Genomic DNA, 16,533 nt, shown 5'->3' on the forward strand with positions numbered 1-16,533 from the left:
GCAAAATGAAGAAGCGTTTCTGCCTTTGACATGGTGACGCAAGCTCAGTCACAGTCTCCTCGGTGTGGACGTTCTGTCTTTCCACTTTGGCACTAACAAGGCGATGAGTTCCTTCAGAGCAGAAGTTAGGTCCTGACCTAGGAACTTTTATCAGGATATGAGCTTTTTTTTTTTTTTTTTAATTCCTTTTTTTTTTTTTATTGTAAACAAATGGGATACATGTTGTTTCTCTGTTTGTACATGGCGTAAAGGCATACCATTTGTGTAATCATAAATTTACATAGGGTAATGTTGTTTGATTCATTCTGTTATTTTTCCCTTCCCCCCACCCCTCCCACCTCTCTTTTCCCTCTATACAGTCCTTCCTTCCTCCATTCTTGCCCCCTCCCTAACCCTAACTCTAACCCTAACACTAACCCCTCCCACCCCCCATTATGTGTCATCATCCACTTATCAGTGATATCATTCGTCCTTTGGTAGGATATGAGTTTTTGATTAGAGGATGGGGGTATAACTGCGGGGGCTCTGAAGAAAATACACCAGCATATGGTGCCTCCTTGGGCCGAGACTTTGAATTGAAGGTTATTGGAAGGATCAGAAGACCGTCTCCAGCCCTCTTGTCTCCAGCCCTTTCTTCCCCCAAGTGAGTCACAGAAAACAGAATTCCTTTCCGCCAGCCAGTCAGAGAAGCTAGAACCCTCTTCATTTCTGAAGGGCTTCTGTGTCACTAAAACTTTGACTCAGTACATCTGTTACTCTTTTCTCTTCTTAACTTTTCCTACTGGGTTTTGTCCAATGCTTATGGTGGGCGAGAAAAATAATCATCAGCCTTGGTCCTGGGGTAGAGGCGCTGGACACAAGTTCCCAGAGAGGAGGACCCAAAGTCACGTCTTAGTCTGCTTTCTGTGGTGACGTATATCTGAGGAAATCGAGATTGTAAAGAGAAGGGGTTTATTTGGCTCATAGTTTTGGAGTTTCCGGTGCATGATCAATAGGTCGCATTGCTTTTGGGGCTGGGGTGAGGCAGCACATCACCGGGGAGCAGAACCAGTCACCTCAAGGCCAGGAAACCAAAGAGGAAGAGGAAGAGGAAGGGGCCGGGCTCCCACTGTCCCTTTGGAGTGCACACCTCCAATGACCAGAACACCTCCCACCGGCTCCACCGCTTGAAGTCCCCACCACCTCCCAACAGCGCTAATCCCTGAACCCTTAGTGCAGGGCCTTGGGGGACATTTAAGATACAACCACAGCACATGCCTACACAGCGGTCCAGTGGCTCGCGACCCTAGCCCTCGCGCACTCTGGGGTGACCTCCTTTGGTTCTGTTCCTCCCTCCCTCCAGAGCTCTGGATCTGTGCCCGGGAGCAGGGCCGCAAAGGGGCCATTTATCACGCGGCAGCACTGGCTCGGCCTTTGGAGATTTCTGATGAAACCCTGCGGCCCGTTAATCACGGCACCGCCCGTTGGTGAGATTCAATTACAAGGAGGATCAATGGCGGCCTCTGCGGAGAGATGGATGCAGGGAGGGGGCGGCTGAGTGCGGCGCGGGCCTAGTGATCGATGCAGCCCTGGCCAGCCTGCGCCACCCTCCGCCAGGATTCTTATTTATTGAGAGCCGTCCCCAGCAGAGCAGTTGCTGATCCTGAGCTGGGGGTGCGTTTCAGTGCTTGGAGGGACCTGCAGGGCACGGACAGGGCTTTGTCCTCTCAGGGCTCTGAGTACAGCAAGTGGAGGTCAAAAGAGCCGGGAGGAATCAAAGAGCACAGAGGTAAATAAACCTGTCCTCATCAAAGGGCCAGAGGGCCAGAGGTGAAGGCCAGAGGGAGGAGCAGGTAAGAGCGTTTGTTCTCTGGCTGTGCGCCCAGCTGAAGCCATCTGGCCCTAATTAACAGGAGGTTAGACGGCATTTTTAAGTCCCACAGACCAGTGACAAATGTCTTGTCTGCCCAGCTTGCCAGGGGCTCCTCCTCTCGTGCTTCTGAGACTGGAGTTAAAGAATGGACTTTAGATTCCCACACACGTGGTTTCAAGCCTCAGTACTGACACTGACTAGCTGGGATGCTGCTCCCTGAGAGCCTCAGTTTCCTCATCTGTGAAATGGGGGTCTTGTGATAATTTAGTGAGATAGTGTGTGTTTCTTAGTATGCCTGAGACATGCCAATCCATGGTGATTATCATCATCGTTATCATCTCAAATTGTACCAGGATGGTCTGTTTTTGGTCTGGTCCCCTCACCATCCTGAGACTTTCTCATGGACTCACACTGTACCTCATTCATATTTTTATTCTTACTGCCAAAGCAAGGCCAGAGTAGGTACCCAACAAAGGTGGACGGGAAGTGAAGAAAGGAGGAAGAAGGTTGTGCCTTCCGATCAGCCGCGTGGCCTGGGGCTCTTCTCTGCGCCCACTGAGGGCTCATATTCACTGGGCGAGCTTTCCCCCAGAGGCCGAGCAGCCCCTCCCCACAGATCCAAAGGAACACACCCGCTCGACCATCGCTCAAGAGCCAGCACCTGCGGCGGCAATCTGAAGACAGCTCTAGGTTCTAAATAAGCCGGAGGACATAGCCCTGGGTCCCCAGGACTGCTGGAGCTCTGTGCTCTCCAAGGTGCTCCTGACAAAGACCTCTGAGGGGCCGAGCCAGGGACGGGGTGAATGACTTGAAGGCCAGCTTGGAGCTAGGTACTGGCCTCTCTGACTAGCCACCTTTTCTCCTCCTTCCTTGAATCCCGGCCCTCTACCCTGGAGCCACGTCCCCAGCTCCTTTTTAAACCTTTTTTTATTTTGAGACAGGGCTCCCTACGTTGCCCAGGATGGCCCTGAACTTGGTCTTCCTACCTCCACCTCCCGAGTCACTGGGAATACAGGTGTGCACCCTCACACCCGGCTTGTCCCTTCTTCAAACCTGAAGTCACAGAAACTCACAGAAGAAACTTGTAGTTCTCATCTCCTTTGGTTTCAGTGGTTTCCAGACTAGGATCCCTAGCTTCACCCTTATTCCTGAGATATATTTCCAACCATCTGATAAACACATCCATGTAGTTCCTTGTCACAACCAGTGTGAGGATTAAAACTGACTTTAGAAACCAATAAGGGTAAATAAAATTTTTGATGAACTATGATTTTAAGGTCATACACTTCATTGTATTGGGTTGAATTAAATGTGCCTTCCCAAAAGATATGTCCGAGTCCTCAATAAGGTCTTTGCAGACATAATTAAGGATCTTGATATGAGATTGTTGTTGATTTAGGTTAGGGTGGACCCTAAACACAATGACTGATGTTCTTTCCCAAGAAAAGAGGAGATTTGGTCACATGAGGCAGACTCAGAACCTGGAGTTCATACCTGGGAATGTCCAGGATTGCTGGCTGGGTAGGGCATGGAACGCACACTCCCTCAGAGACCCCCATCCTGAGCCTCAAGGGACGTCCTCCTTTGTCTCCAGCCCAGCACAGCTGAACATTTGCCTTTCCAAGATGTCGCACAGGCCTGAGGCATTTAATTGCACGTGTTGTCTTTTGGTTAAGACAAGGGAGACAGCTACTGAAATCCAACTGCAGCTCCCACAAAGCAGAGGCTCTGTCGCCCACCCCGCCCCTTCACCTAGAATTCCTGGGGGAAGACGCAGGTTTTTCCTCTGCAATTCTGGAAGAGAGTTCTCTGAAATAGGCCAGAAGCCATAGCTGGGGCTGGTTGCTTCTGAGGTCAAAGATGCCTGTGGACAGAGGCATCTAAAATCTGGGTGAAAAACACCGAACTGTATCCTTGACTCTGTTTTTCTGATAAGAGAGAGTCGGAGAGTCAAGACTCCCAGACTTTCAGAGGGGCTCTGACAGGACCCAAGGCCCTCTGGCCCTACCTGCCACCTTCTGAGGGTGCTGGGTATTGCTCTCCCGGCAGAACTGAAGTGGGCAGGCCATCTAACCGGCAAAGGCTCTCAAGTTCAAGGTCAGGTGGATTGTAGATGGCCAGGCCAGACCTGAGACTGTCAGAGTCCAGACCCCACAGCTTTCACTGCGACACAACACTACCAATTTAAGAAAGGACAATAAAACGCCCAGGGTTCCTTCCACAAAGGTGCGAAGATCAAAATCATGATAGTTAAAGTCTAGTGAGGGAGGCAGCTTTCGTTTTTAAAAAGTGTTCTTCAGCTGTGAAACACAGCCAAGAAGGTTCTTCCACAGAAACTTGGCTGAGTAAATCGTGGTCCATCTCTATTATGAAAAATTGGGAAGCCATTAAAAAGAATAAGCCAAATCTATGTTTCCTGAGAGGAGGATTTTCCCAAGAGGTAGTCTGTGAAAAAGCAGCAGGATTTCACTTATATGAGAAATGTACACATACACATCCATGTGTGTATATATATATATAATTATATAAATATTATATACATATACACATACATATACACGTACACACACACACATGTTTAAAATCATATTTGAAAAAAAGGTCTGGAAAATACTCTCACCAAACTCTTAATGGTAACTATGAGGAGCTTCTAAAAGACAGAAGGGGGATTTAACTTTTTAATTCACAAGTCAGTTTTTTGTAAAGTAGCAATTTTCATTACTTTATAATGAAGAAAAAAAAAAAAAACACTTAAAAATAGAACTTGTGGCTGATCACCAACTGTCCCTGGAGAAGACGCTGTTCTGGAGGGGATATTGGGGGACTTCTCCCTTGACTGCTACCTATCGTTTCCTTTTTTCTCTTCATTCCTTAGTTTCATCGGGTTAAATCTTTACCCAAACGTGGACTTGCATGCCTGATATCTGCCTCTAGCCTGCTGAACGATTACTGAGCCCCAAAGAAATAAGAAATGCCTACATAACGTTCAGGAGAGTGAAGAGGAGCCAGAGTCGGGAGGCATTTGAGGGGGGTTCACAGGAGATAGTAGACGTGTCCTGGGTTAGGGGACCCAGGGGCTAAGCCAGGGGGTGAAGCATCTGAGAATTAACACAAGGAGCAGGTCCCGTGGAAGCCACCCAGTCAATTCTCCTTGCCTTTGCTACCAGAGCTGCCTCCTCCTCCCTTTCTAACTCTGCCAGTGAAAAACCTGTTTTTCCTTCTCCGAGAAAGGAAAAAACCGGCCCCTTTGAGTTTGCACCAGACTTGGCAAATTCCCTGGGTGAGATGGTGAACACATTGGCTAAGGGTTCAAAGAGATCCGTGACTGAACTGTAGCCTGGAGTTTCCCTCCACCTTGCTCTGTAGTGCTGAGCCAATACCAGCTTCAGCTGGCGGGGCGGGGTGCACTGCATGCAGAGGGAGCCTTCCTTTGGAGGATGAGTTAGGGAGAAGCAGGAGATACCCACAGACAACTCCTGTCCAGGGGGACCCGGCTGGGAGGAGGGAGGCAGAAAGGAGGGGCTCTCAGCATACGCACCCCTGAGTCAGAGCCGCTCTACATATTGCCAGTTTTACTTAGTGACCCCAAATTCAGCTTGGGACCGGAGCTATCTCCTATTTGAAAACTATCCAAGGAGACCAATCTTTTTGCAGATGAGGAAACGAAGGACCAGAGATAAGAAGTGAGCCAGACGTGGTGGCACTTGCTTATGTTGGGGAGGCTGAGGCAAGAGGATCACAAGTTCAAAGCTAGCCTGGGCAACTTAGTGAGACCATGTCCCCAAGTCAAATAAAACGGGCTGAGGGTGCGACTTGCCTGGCACGTGTGAGGTCCTGGGTTCAATCCCCTGTACTGCCCACCCCTACAAACATCAGCCACCTTGGCCACTGGGTCTTTCGGGAGAGGGTGCAGTCATACTGGCAGCACGTCCTGTAAGGAGCCCCTCAGCCCAGCTCTGTGCCCATCAGTCAGTCCCAGCTGCTGGGTGTATGCCAATCCAGTGTCTGGGTACCTTTCTGTGGCCAGATCACTAATTCAAATATCTAACATTTCCTTGTCAAGGGACTTTGTGCTTAGGAACAAAACTGTCCCCAAAACTCTTGCTGCAGATAAAACCCAGCTGCTACAGTAAGACAATAGGGGTACTGATTTTTCCACGAGGACTGTAATGACCTTTGAGACAGACACTTGGTCCTCACTAGGGCTGCAGTAAGCATCTCCCCCCAGGGACACTCTTTCAAGGGGACTTTGAGCTTATCCTGCTGTCACCCCTACAGTGCACAGAATAAAGTCCATGCTCCCTCACATCATGGCTTGGTGGGAGGCACGCCGGCTCTGGAGTCAGACAAGCCCAGGTCGATGCCCTGCCTCCATCATGTGCTCTGGTCTTGGTCACAGACCTCTTAGAGCCTGTTTGCTTTGTGGGAAGTCCTACAGAGTTGTTGGGAAGATGAGAATTAGTGGCAGAAAGCACCCCCGCCCCAAATAAAAAGTTGCAACCCGGGTGTTCCATCAGCGGATGGATGGCAAACGAAAATGTGGTCCACATGTACAATGGAGCATTGCTCAGTCGTCATGGTACATGGATGACCTTGAGGACATTCTGTAAAGTGAAAAAAGACAATACTATGTGATTCAATTTGTATGAAGTACCTAGAAGAGCCAGATTCATAAAGACGGAATGTGGACTGGCGGTTACAAAAAGCAGGGGCAGTAAGGACAGGAAGCCATTGTTCAGTGGGTGCTGTGTTTCAATTTGGGAAGATAAAAGCATTCGACGGCCAGGTAATGGTTGCACAGCAAGGCACTGGAGCTATGGAACTGCGCCCTTAAAGATGGTTAAGATGGCGCTATGGTTTGGATATGATTTGTCCCTCAAAGATGCATGTTCTCGAAGCTCCATCCCCAAGGCAGCGGTTTTGACGGGTCCTTTAAGAGGTGGGGCCTAGTAGGAAGTGATTGTGAAACCGCTGAGTTTGGGGCCCTTGTAAAACCCCCCGAGCAGCTTCCTCTTGCTGACAGTAAAGGCTGAGGCCCCCTCAACCAAGGCTGCCAAGGAGGCTGAAAATGGTGCCTGCCCGTCGCCCGGGCCAGCTGTCTGCATACGTCTCTTTCCTGCCTTTTGTTCAATGTGACACCTGCCTCTTCTCTTTTAAAAGCTTTCCTTGTCCTCAGAGCCTCGGAAGATGGAATTTTTGAAACCAAATTTTCTCACTTCCTTCAAAGCTGGTTTTGAAGAAAACCGTTTTCCCCACCAGTTTGACCAGTATCTGTGGGGCAGCCGGCCGTGCAGCTGGCCTCTGGCCTGCCTGCCGCCCGCCCTGTGAGGCCGCAGTGCTAGGTGCCTGTTTGCATTGACTGCCCTCGGGAGTGGGTCAGCACTGGCCTCCTGGATGGATCAGAGCCCATGAAGGCCGCTGGTTGTGGACAAGAGCCTGGCCCCTTCCCACCCTGTTGATAGGGGACAGACAGTGGTGGGAATATGAGCTTAAGGGAGTAATTCTATAAAATGGCCCACTGTGGTTCATTTTTAAAAGGCAATTTGCTTTCAGCCCTGCCTGGTTTAGTCAGCAGGATATGTTACATTCCTCAGCAAACTTCCTGCTATCTGTAGGAGAAAGGCAGGCCCCCAAATGCCAACATGAAGAACACGAGTTATCCCAAAAGGGGTTTTTAGTGACCCTTGCACAGACCAGATCCCAGAAGTCAGGGATATAAGAATAATTTCCCTGGTCATAAAATCTGGCAGTGGGGATTTGAAAGTCTCATGACATCCTGCTGTCAGTCAAAAGTTAAGAGGTGGTCCTGGGCAGAACTCTCCGAAAATGTCCCTGGGACCCCATTAAGACTGGAGGACAGGAGAGGCATATCATCCTTCTCTTCTGAGAAGACCCACCCTCTCCCTTGAGAGAGTTCCTTTCTCTTATCCTATCCCTTCTAACTCATGCCTGTTACTTTGAGCCACCTGTCTGGAATCTTTCTGGCCTGATTGCAAAAATCGGGGTTTGCGGGGGAGGTGGGAGTCTTCGTGCTGCCTCAGTTTCCCAGGAAGCCCCGGATCTGTAACACTGTGACACCTCCCTCTCTCTCTCTCTCTTCCCCATCCACCACGTCATGATGCAGCACACAAGAAGCCCTCACCAGGTGTGATGGCCTGACCTCGCCTCCCGAGGTGTGAGCTCCACAAACCTCTTACTGTTTTGAAGTATGCAGTTTCAGGAACATTTTACAAACTAAGACAGAAGGTAAATTTTATGTTATGTATATTTTAACATAATTTTAAACATTTATAAATAAGCTAACTAGTCTAATAAGATATTCTAAATGTGGTTTGATGAAAATTACATTCATAAAAACTTGAAAAGGAATATTAATTCTCCAAAGGTGGTTTGGGGACATTATGAAGCCCTGGGACACTTTTATGGGATCTATGACAAATAATGTTTACATTTATGTTTTCTACTCTCATGCTCTCCTACACGTGAGGTAGAGCTTTGCAGAGGCTGCCTAACACACAACAACTGCTAGCACAACAACTTGAATACAGAAGCAAGTTTCAGAATCCAGCATCTCCATTTTTAGGTAGATGTGAAAGGGGCTTGAAAAAGTAAAATAATGCCACTCTTCTAATTTTTTTTAATAGGAAAGCATATTTTAAAAAACAACAGTATGTTATTTATGTTAACATGGGTATGTTGTTTTTGTTTTTAAATGAATTGATAAATATATTTAAAAATTTCAGCTTCTAGTATGGTAAATATCTACAGACATAAAACATAATAACTAAGTGCTTTGAGGACCTCAGTAAATTTTAAGTGTCAAGGGTACCTGGGGCCACAAAGTTTGAGAATTGCTTCTGCAAAATAAGTTGTGGGAGCTGGGGAAATAGCTCAGTTGGTAGAGTGCTTGTCTTGCAAACACGAGGCCCTGGGTTCGATCCCCAGTACTGAAAAAAAAAAAAAAAAAAAAAAAAAGCTGTCAATGCCTTCAACTGCTCAGGCATAAATTTAAAGATACAAGAATTGGGAAAATCCGGGAGACTATTACACCTTCAAAGGAAACCCACAAAGCTCCAGTGGTAGAGGAAGAAGAAATCAAGATCTATGAACTGACTAATGAAGAGTTCAGAATAATCCTTTTAGAGAAGTTCCTGACATTATAAGAAAATATGTACAAAAATTTTAATAAAATTTGAAAGACAATCCATGAATGAAATAAGAGTTCTTCTGAAGAAATAGAAGAACAAACAAACAAACAAACAAAACAAAACAAAAACATAACCTGATAGAAAAATTCAGAAAACTTCAACAACATATTTGGTCAATAGAGGAAACAGTGAGATTGAAGACAGGACATAAGAGATTATCCAAACAGAGTAGCAAAAAGAAAAAAAAAAAGAATAAAGAAGGCCTACAGTAATTATGGGACACTATCAAGCAAACTACCTATGCACATTAGGAGTATCTGAAAGAGATGAGAGAGAAAGGTCTAGAAAACATGTTTAAGACAACAGTAGCTGGAAATTCCCCAAATCTAAGGAAACACTGGGGTCGGGGTCAGGAAACTCAGTGGTCTCCAAATCAAATTCAACCCCAAAGAGAAACTTCCAAGGCACATTATGATCAAATTACTAAAATAAAAGATAAAGATCACTATAAGCAGCAAGAGACAAGAAACCTCAAATTCAAAAAGTCTCAATATAACTCTCAGTAGATGTTTTAGTAGAACTACTTCAAGCAAGGAAGGAGTGGGATGATATATTCAAAGTGATGAAGGAAGAAACTACCCACTAAGGATACTGTTGATCCAGCAAAGCAATTAATCAAACATAGAATCCACTAACCATGCTTTGTAAAGTGCATTATATCTTCATTGTGAAGGGTAAATGACAAAACATTTAAAAGGAATAACTACGATACTTCTAAAGGATAAACAACAGAAATGTAAGTGCAACATCAAAAATTCAAATTGTGTATAGTAGGTGTGGGGTTAAAGTGTAGTGGATCTTTTGGTTACTTTTCTGGAGATTAAAGTTAAGTTGGTATCACCCTGAAAATTATCCATTTTTACTACAAGATGTTTTCTAGAAGACTCATGGTAATCATAAAGTGAAAACCTATAATAGGTCTACCAAAAGTAAAATAAAAGTCATCAAAGCATAATATTAGAGAAAACCACTTCATCACAAGGGCAAACAGCAATAGAGAAAGAAAGAAAAAAAAAAACACAACTGAAAAATAATTAAAACGAGGCAGTAGGAAGTTCTGATTTATCAATAGTCACCTTGAATGTAATGGATTATATTCTCAAATTAAAAGACACAGAATGGCTGAATGGATCAAGGGAAAAAAACCAAAAGACTGATAGAGAGCCTACAATAGACTTGCTTTACCTGTTAGGACACAAACACACACTGAAAGTGAAGGGATGGAGAAAGATATTCCACACAATTGGAAACCAAAAAGGTCAGGAGTAGCTATACTCACATTGGATAAAATAAACTACAGTAAAAAGCTGCAAAAAGATACAATGACATCTTCAGGACCCCAGCCTGATCTTGCCCCACCTTCAGGACTCTGGCATGACTGCACCCCACCCCGCTGCCCCGAGCACTGTGGCTCCCCATCTGCCAACATATTTGGAAGCCAGTGGAGTCATCTTGGATTATGCTGGAAGCAGAAGGCTCCATCTTTAGGTGGGGCAACTCCCATCTGAGACACCTGCTGGAGACTGGAAGCTCGTCTCTGTCAGGTACCTCTCATGCATCAGGCTACTGAAGACTGGGAGGTTTGAATAGTATAAGAATGTTAGAGTATAGATTTTTTTCTTCTTTTTAAATTGTAAGTTTTTATGTCTTTATTTTTCTTGCTCTCTTTTCCTTTTACCTGTTTCCTTGGAGTTTCTTTCTCCCTTTTCTCTTGCAAACAACCAACTTCATTTTATTCCGCTTTCACTCTTCCTATGATCTAGTACCTTTATATACTCTCTTCTTATCCCATTAATGGTTACATCCTACACCCCTCCCCATCCTCTTTGTCCACCATTAGAAATTGTAGACCTCATTGCAAATCTATTGGTTATACTGTAGATAATAATCGAATTTATCCTCTCTGTTTATCATGACAAAAGTGGCTATTTGGTTTAGGGCTGCATATTGTTTGGACTGGGTGTTGTTAATATAGATCTCCCCCTTAAAGGAGAAGTATTGGGAACCCGCAGGGTCACTCTAAGCCTATAGGGGGGAAACTGCAATACCTCAGATTTGCACTGCTAGCAGGGAAGATACAAGAACAACGTGAAAAAACAAGGGAACAAAGTGTTCTGAACAAACTAAGATTCTATATTTATAGACTCCAATGACAACATGGTAGAAGAAATGTCAGAAAAGGAGTTCAGAATGTACATAATTAAAATGATCCATGAAGCAAAGGATGAGATAAAAGAGCAAATGCAGGCAATGAATGATCACTCCAAAAAACAGTTAAAAAAGCAAATGCAGTAAGTAAAAGATCATTTCAATAAAGACATAGAGATTCTGAAAAAAACCCAAACAGAAATCCTTGAAATGAAGGCAACAATAAACCAAATTTAAAACTCAATAGAAAGCATCACCAACAGACTAGATCACTTGGAAGACAGAAACTCAGATAATGAAGACAAAATATTTAATCTTGAAAATAAAGTTGACCGAACTGAGAAGATGGTAAGAAATCATAAACAGAAACTCCAAGAACCATGGGATATCATGAAAAGACCAAACTTAAAAATTTTTGGAATTGAGGATGGCACAGAGATATAAACCAAAGGAATGAACAACCTATTCAATGAAATAATATAAGAAAATTTCCCAAACCTGAAGAATGAAATGGAAAATCAAATACAAGAGGTTTACAGAACACCAACTATACAAAATTACAACATATCCACACCAAGCCACATTATAATGAAAATGCCTAACATAAAAAATAAAGATAGAATTTTAAAGGTTGAGAGAGAAAAGCATCAGATTACGTATGGGGGAAAACAATATGGATATCAGCAGATTTCTCAACCCAGGCCCTAAAAGCTAGAAGGACCTGGAAAAACATATTTCAAGCTCTGAGAGAACATGGATGCCATCCAAGAATCTTATACCCAGCAAGACTTACCTTCAGATTTGATGATTGAATATAATCCTTCCTTGATAAACAAAAGTTAAAAGAATTTACAGATAGAAAGCCTGCACTATAGAACATTCTCAGCAAAATATTCCATGAGGAGGAAGTGAAAAACAACAATGTAAGTCAACAAAGGGAGGAACTACCCTAAAGAAAAAACCAATCAAAGGAGAAACTAAGTCAAGTTAAAAAACTAAAAATAAGCCAAAATGACCAGGAATACAAATCATATCTCAATAATAACCCTAAACTCAATAATCGAAAGACATAGACTGACAAATTGGACCCAACAACATGCTGCCTTCAAGAGACTCATCTCAAAGACATCCACAGACTAAAGGTAAAAAGATGGGAAAAAACACACCATGCACATGGACTCAGTAAAAAAGGAGGGGTTTCCATCCTTGTATCAGATAAAGTGGATTTCAACCCAAAGTTAATCAGGACATTTCACACTGCTTAAGGGAACCATAAATCAGCAACACATAATTATCGTAAATATTTATGCCCTAAACAATAGTGCATCCAAGTACATCAAACAACTTCTCAATTCCAGGGACCAAACAGACCACAACACAATAATACTGGGTAACTTTAACATACCACTGTCACCACTGGATAGATCTTCAAACAGAAACTGAACAAAGAAACCATACAACTCAATAACACAATCAATAACTTAGACTTAACAGATATATATAGAATATTCCATCCATCAAGGAGTGAATACACTTTCTTTTCAGCAGCACATGGATCCTTCTCTAAAATAGACCATACGTTATGCCACAAAACTACTCTTAGCAAATACAAAAAAAAAAAAAATAGAGATACTACCTTGTATTCTATCAGACTGTAATGGAATGAAATTAGAAATCAATGATAAAATAAAAAACAGAAACTACTCCAACACCTGGAGACTAAATAATATGCTATTGAATGATGCATGGATAACAGAAGACATCAGGGAAGAGATAAAAAAATTCTTAGAGGTAAATGAGAACAACAATACAACATCTCTGGGACACTATGAAAGTAGTACCAAGAGGAAAATTCATTGCATGGAACACATCCAATAAAAGAATAAAGTCAACAAATAAATGACCTAACATTACATCTCAAAGCCCTAAAAAAAGAACAGAACAACACCAAAAGTAGAAGACAGGAAATAATTAAATAATTAAAATCAGAGCTGAAATTAATAAAATTGAAACAAAAGAAAGAATTCAAAAAATTGACAAAACAAAAAGTTGGTCCTTTGAATAAGTAAACAAGATAGATAAACCTTTAGCTACACTAATGAAGAGAAGAGAGAAAACTCAAATTACTAAAATTCATGATGAAAAAGGAAATATTGTTACAGATTCCATTGAAATACATAACATCATTAGAAGCTATTTTGAAAATCTATACTCCAAAAAAATAGAAAATCTCAAAAGATATGGACAAATTTTTAGAGATATCTGATCCTTCCTAACTGAATCAGGAGGACATACACAATTTAAACAGATGAATTTCAAGCAGTGAAATAAATCATCAAAAAGTTACCAACCAAGAAAAGCCCAGGACCAGATGGATTCTAATGCATTTCTATTCATAAGTAATGAATCCTCTGAAAGAGAAATTAGGAAAACTACTCCATTCACAATAGCCTCAAAATAAAAATACATGGGAATCAATCTAACCAAAGAGTTGAAAGACCTCTACAGTGAAAACTACAGAACACTGAAGAAAGAGATTTAAAAAATCTTAGAAGATGGAAATATCTCCCATGTTCTTGGATAGGCAAAATTAATATTGTCAAAATGGCCATACTACCAAAAGTGCAGATTCAATGCAATTCCAATTAAAATCCCAATGACATTCCTCATAGAAAAAGAGAAAGCAATCTTGAAATGCATCTGGAAGAATAAGAGACCTCGAACAGCCAAAGTAAATCCTGAGCAGGAAGAGTGATGCAGGTGGTATCACAATACCAGACCTTCAACTATACTACAGAGCAATAGTAACAAAAACAACATGGTATTGGCACCAAAATAGACAGGTAGACCGATGGTACAGAATAGAAAACACAGAGAAAAACCTGCATAAGTACAGTTACCTCATACTAGACAAAGGTGCTAAAAACATACAATGGAGAAAAGCTAGCCTCTTCAACAAACGGTGCTGGGAAAACTGGAAATCCATGTGCAACGAAATGAAAATAAATCTCTATCTCTCACCCTGCACAAAACTCAACTCAAAATGAATCAAGGACCTAGGAATTAGACCTGAGACCCTACACCTAATAGAAGAAAAAGTAGGCCCAGATCTTTACCATTTTGACTTAGGACAAGATTTCCTTAACAAGACTCCCAGAGCACAAGAAATAAAAGCAGGAATCAATAAATGGAATGGATTCAAGCTAAAAAGATTTTTCCCTGCAAAGGAAACAATCAACAATGTGAAGAGAGAGCCTACAGAGTAGAGAAGATCTTTAACATACACACTTAAGATAGAGCACTAATCTCCAAAATTTATAAAGAACTTAGAAAACTTTACACCAAAAATACAAAGAACCCAATCAATAAACGGGTTAAGGAACTGGGCAGACACTTCACAGAAGAAGATATGTAGGTGATCAATAAATATATGAAAAAGTACTCATCATCTCTAGTAATTAGAGAAATGCAAATCAAAACTACCCTAAGATTTCATCTCACTCCAATTAGAATGACTATTGAGGAAGCATCAAGTACCATACTTACAGAGTGATCTCACGGCCCAGATTCTGACTCTAATTCTGTTACTGGTTGGTTGGGATTTTTGGGAAAATTATCTAGCCTTTCTTTGCCTCATTTTATTCATCTGTAGAACAATATATACCACGAACATTAGAATCAAAATGAAGTAGGTCCTGTCCTTAGAGGAAGATGCTGCAGACTGTTAGGCTATCTAGCAGACGTGTCTAATCTTTGTGTTTTATTTTTTCTTTTTACTGATCCTAGAGGTGCTCAATGACTGAACCATACACCCAATCCTTTTTAAAAACATTTAAAATTTTGAATCAGAGTCTCACTAAGTTGCTTATGGTCTCGCTAAGTTGTTGAGGCTGGCTTTGAGATTGTGATCCTCCTGCCTCAGTTTACCCAGTCACTGGGATTATAGGCATGTGCCACTGTGCCCAGCTCCCTGAGATGTTTAAGAGACTGCCAATTCAATAGACACATGTTAGTTCTGACTTGGTTTATTCCTTCTCACCATCTGCCATCAGTGTTGCATGTATTATGGCCCTCGTGTTTCCAACACCATTATCCCAACAAAAACTGAATGGGTGAACCAGTCTTCTGCCTTCAGTCTCTCATAGAAGTCATTTTAGGAGAGAATTAATGAGGTCTGACACTTTACAGAAGAAGACATACAGGCGATTAATAAATATATGAAAAAGTGTTCAACATCTCTAGTAATTAGAGAAGTACAAATTAAAACAACTCTAAGATTTCATCTTACTCCAATTAGGATGGCTATTATCAAGAATACAAACAATAATAGATATTGGCGTGGATGTGGGAAAAAAGGCACACTTTTACAATGCTGGTGGAGTTGCAAACTGGTGCAGCCACTCTGGAAAGCAGTGTGGAGAATCCTCAGAAAACTTGGAATGGACCCACCTTTTGACCCAGTTATCCCACTTCTCAGTTTATACCCAAAGGACTTAAAATCAGCACACTACAGTAAGGCAGCCACATGAATGTTTATAGCTACTCAATTCACAATAGCTAGATTGTGGAACCAACCTAGATGCACTTAAACAGATGAATGGATAAAGAAACTGTGGTATACATAATGGAATATTATTCAGTCATAAAGAGGAATAAAATTATGGCATTTGCATGTAAATGAATGGAGTGAGAGAATATCATGCTAAGTGAAATAATCCAATTCCCCAAAACCAAAGGCTGGATGTTTTCTCTGATAAGTGGATGATGATACATAATGGGGTGTGGGTGGGGGGGGGTAAGAAAAGAATGGAGGAACTTTGGATTGTGTAGAGGGAAATGGGGAGGAAGGTGGGGGAAGGAATGATAGTGGACTGAGACAGACATCATTACCCTATGTACATGTATGATTACATGAATGGTATGAATCTACATTATGCACAATCATAGAAATGAAAAATTGTACCCCATTTGTGTACAGTGAATAAAATGCAGTCTGTAAAAATAAATAAAAAATTAAAAAAATTAAAAAAGAAAAAACAGATACAATCAAAGGAATCATCAAGAGGATATAACTTTATAGAGATATATGCACCCAATATTGGAATACCTAGGTATTTAAAGCAAATGTTAACAGATCTAAAGGGATGATAGTAGGGAATTTCAAAGTCCTGATCTCAGCAACAGACAGGTAATCTCAATATAAAACCAGCAAAGATATAGTGGTATTAAAATGCATTCTAGACTAAATAGACCTGACATACATTTGCAACACATTCCAATGAATGAGTGCTACATGCACCTTCTTTTCAACTGCTCATGGAACAT

This window comes from Sciurus carolinensis, chromosome 4, assembly GCF_902686445.1.
Source record: "Sciurus carolinensis chromosome 4, mSciCar1.2, whole genome shotgun sequence".
Classification (NCBI taxonomy): Eukaryota; Metazoa; Chordata; class Mammalia; order Rodentia; family Sciuridae; genus Sciurus; species Sciurus carolinensis.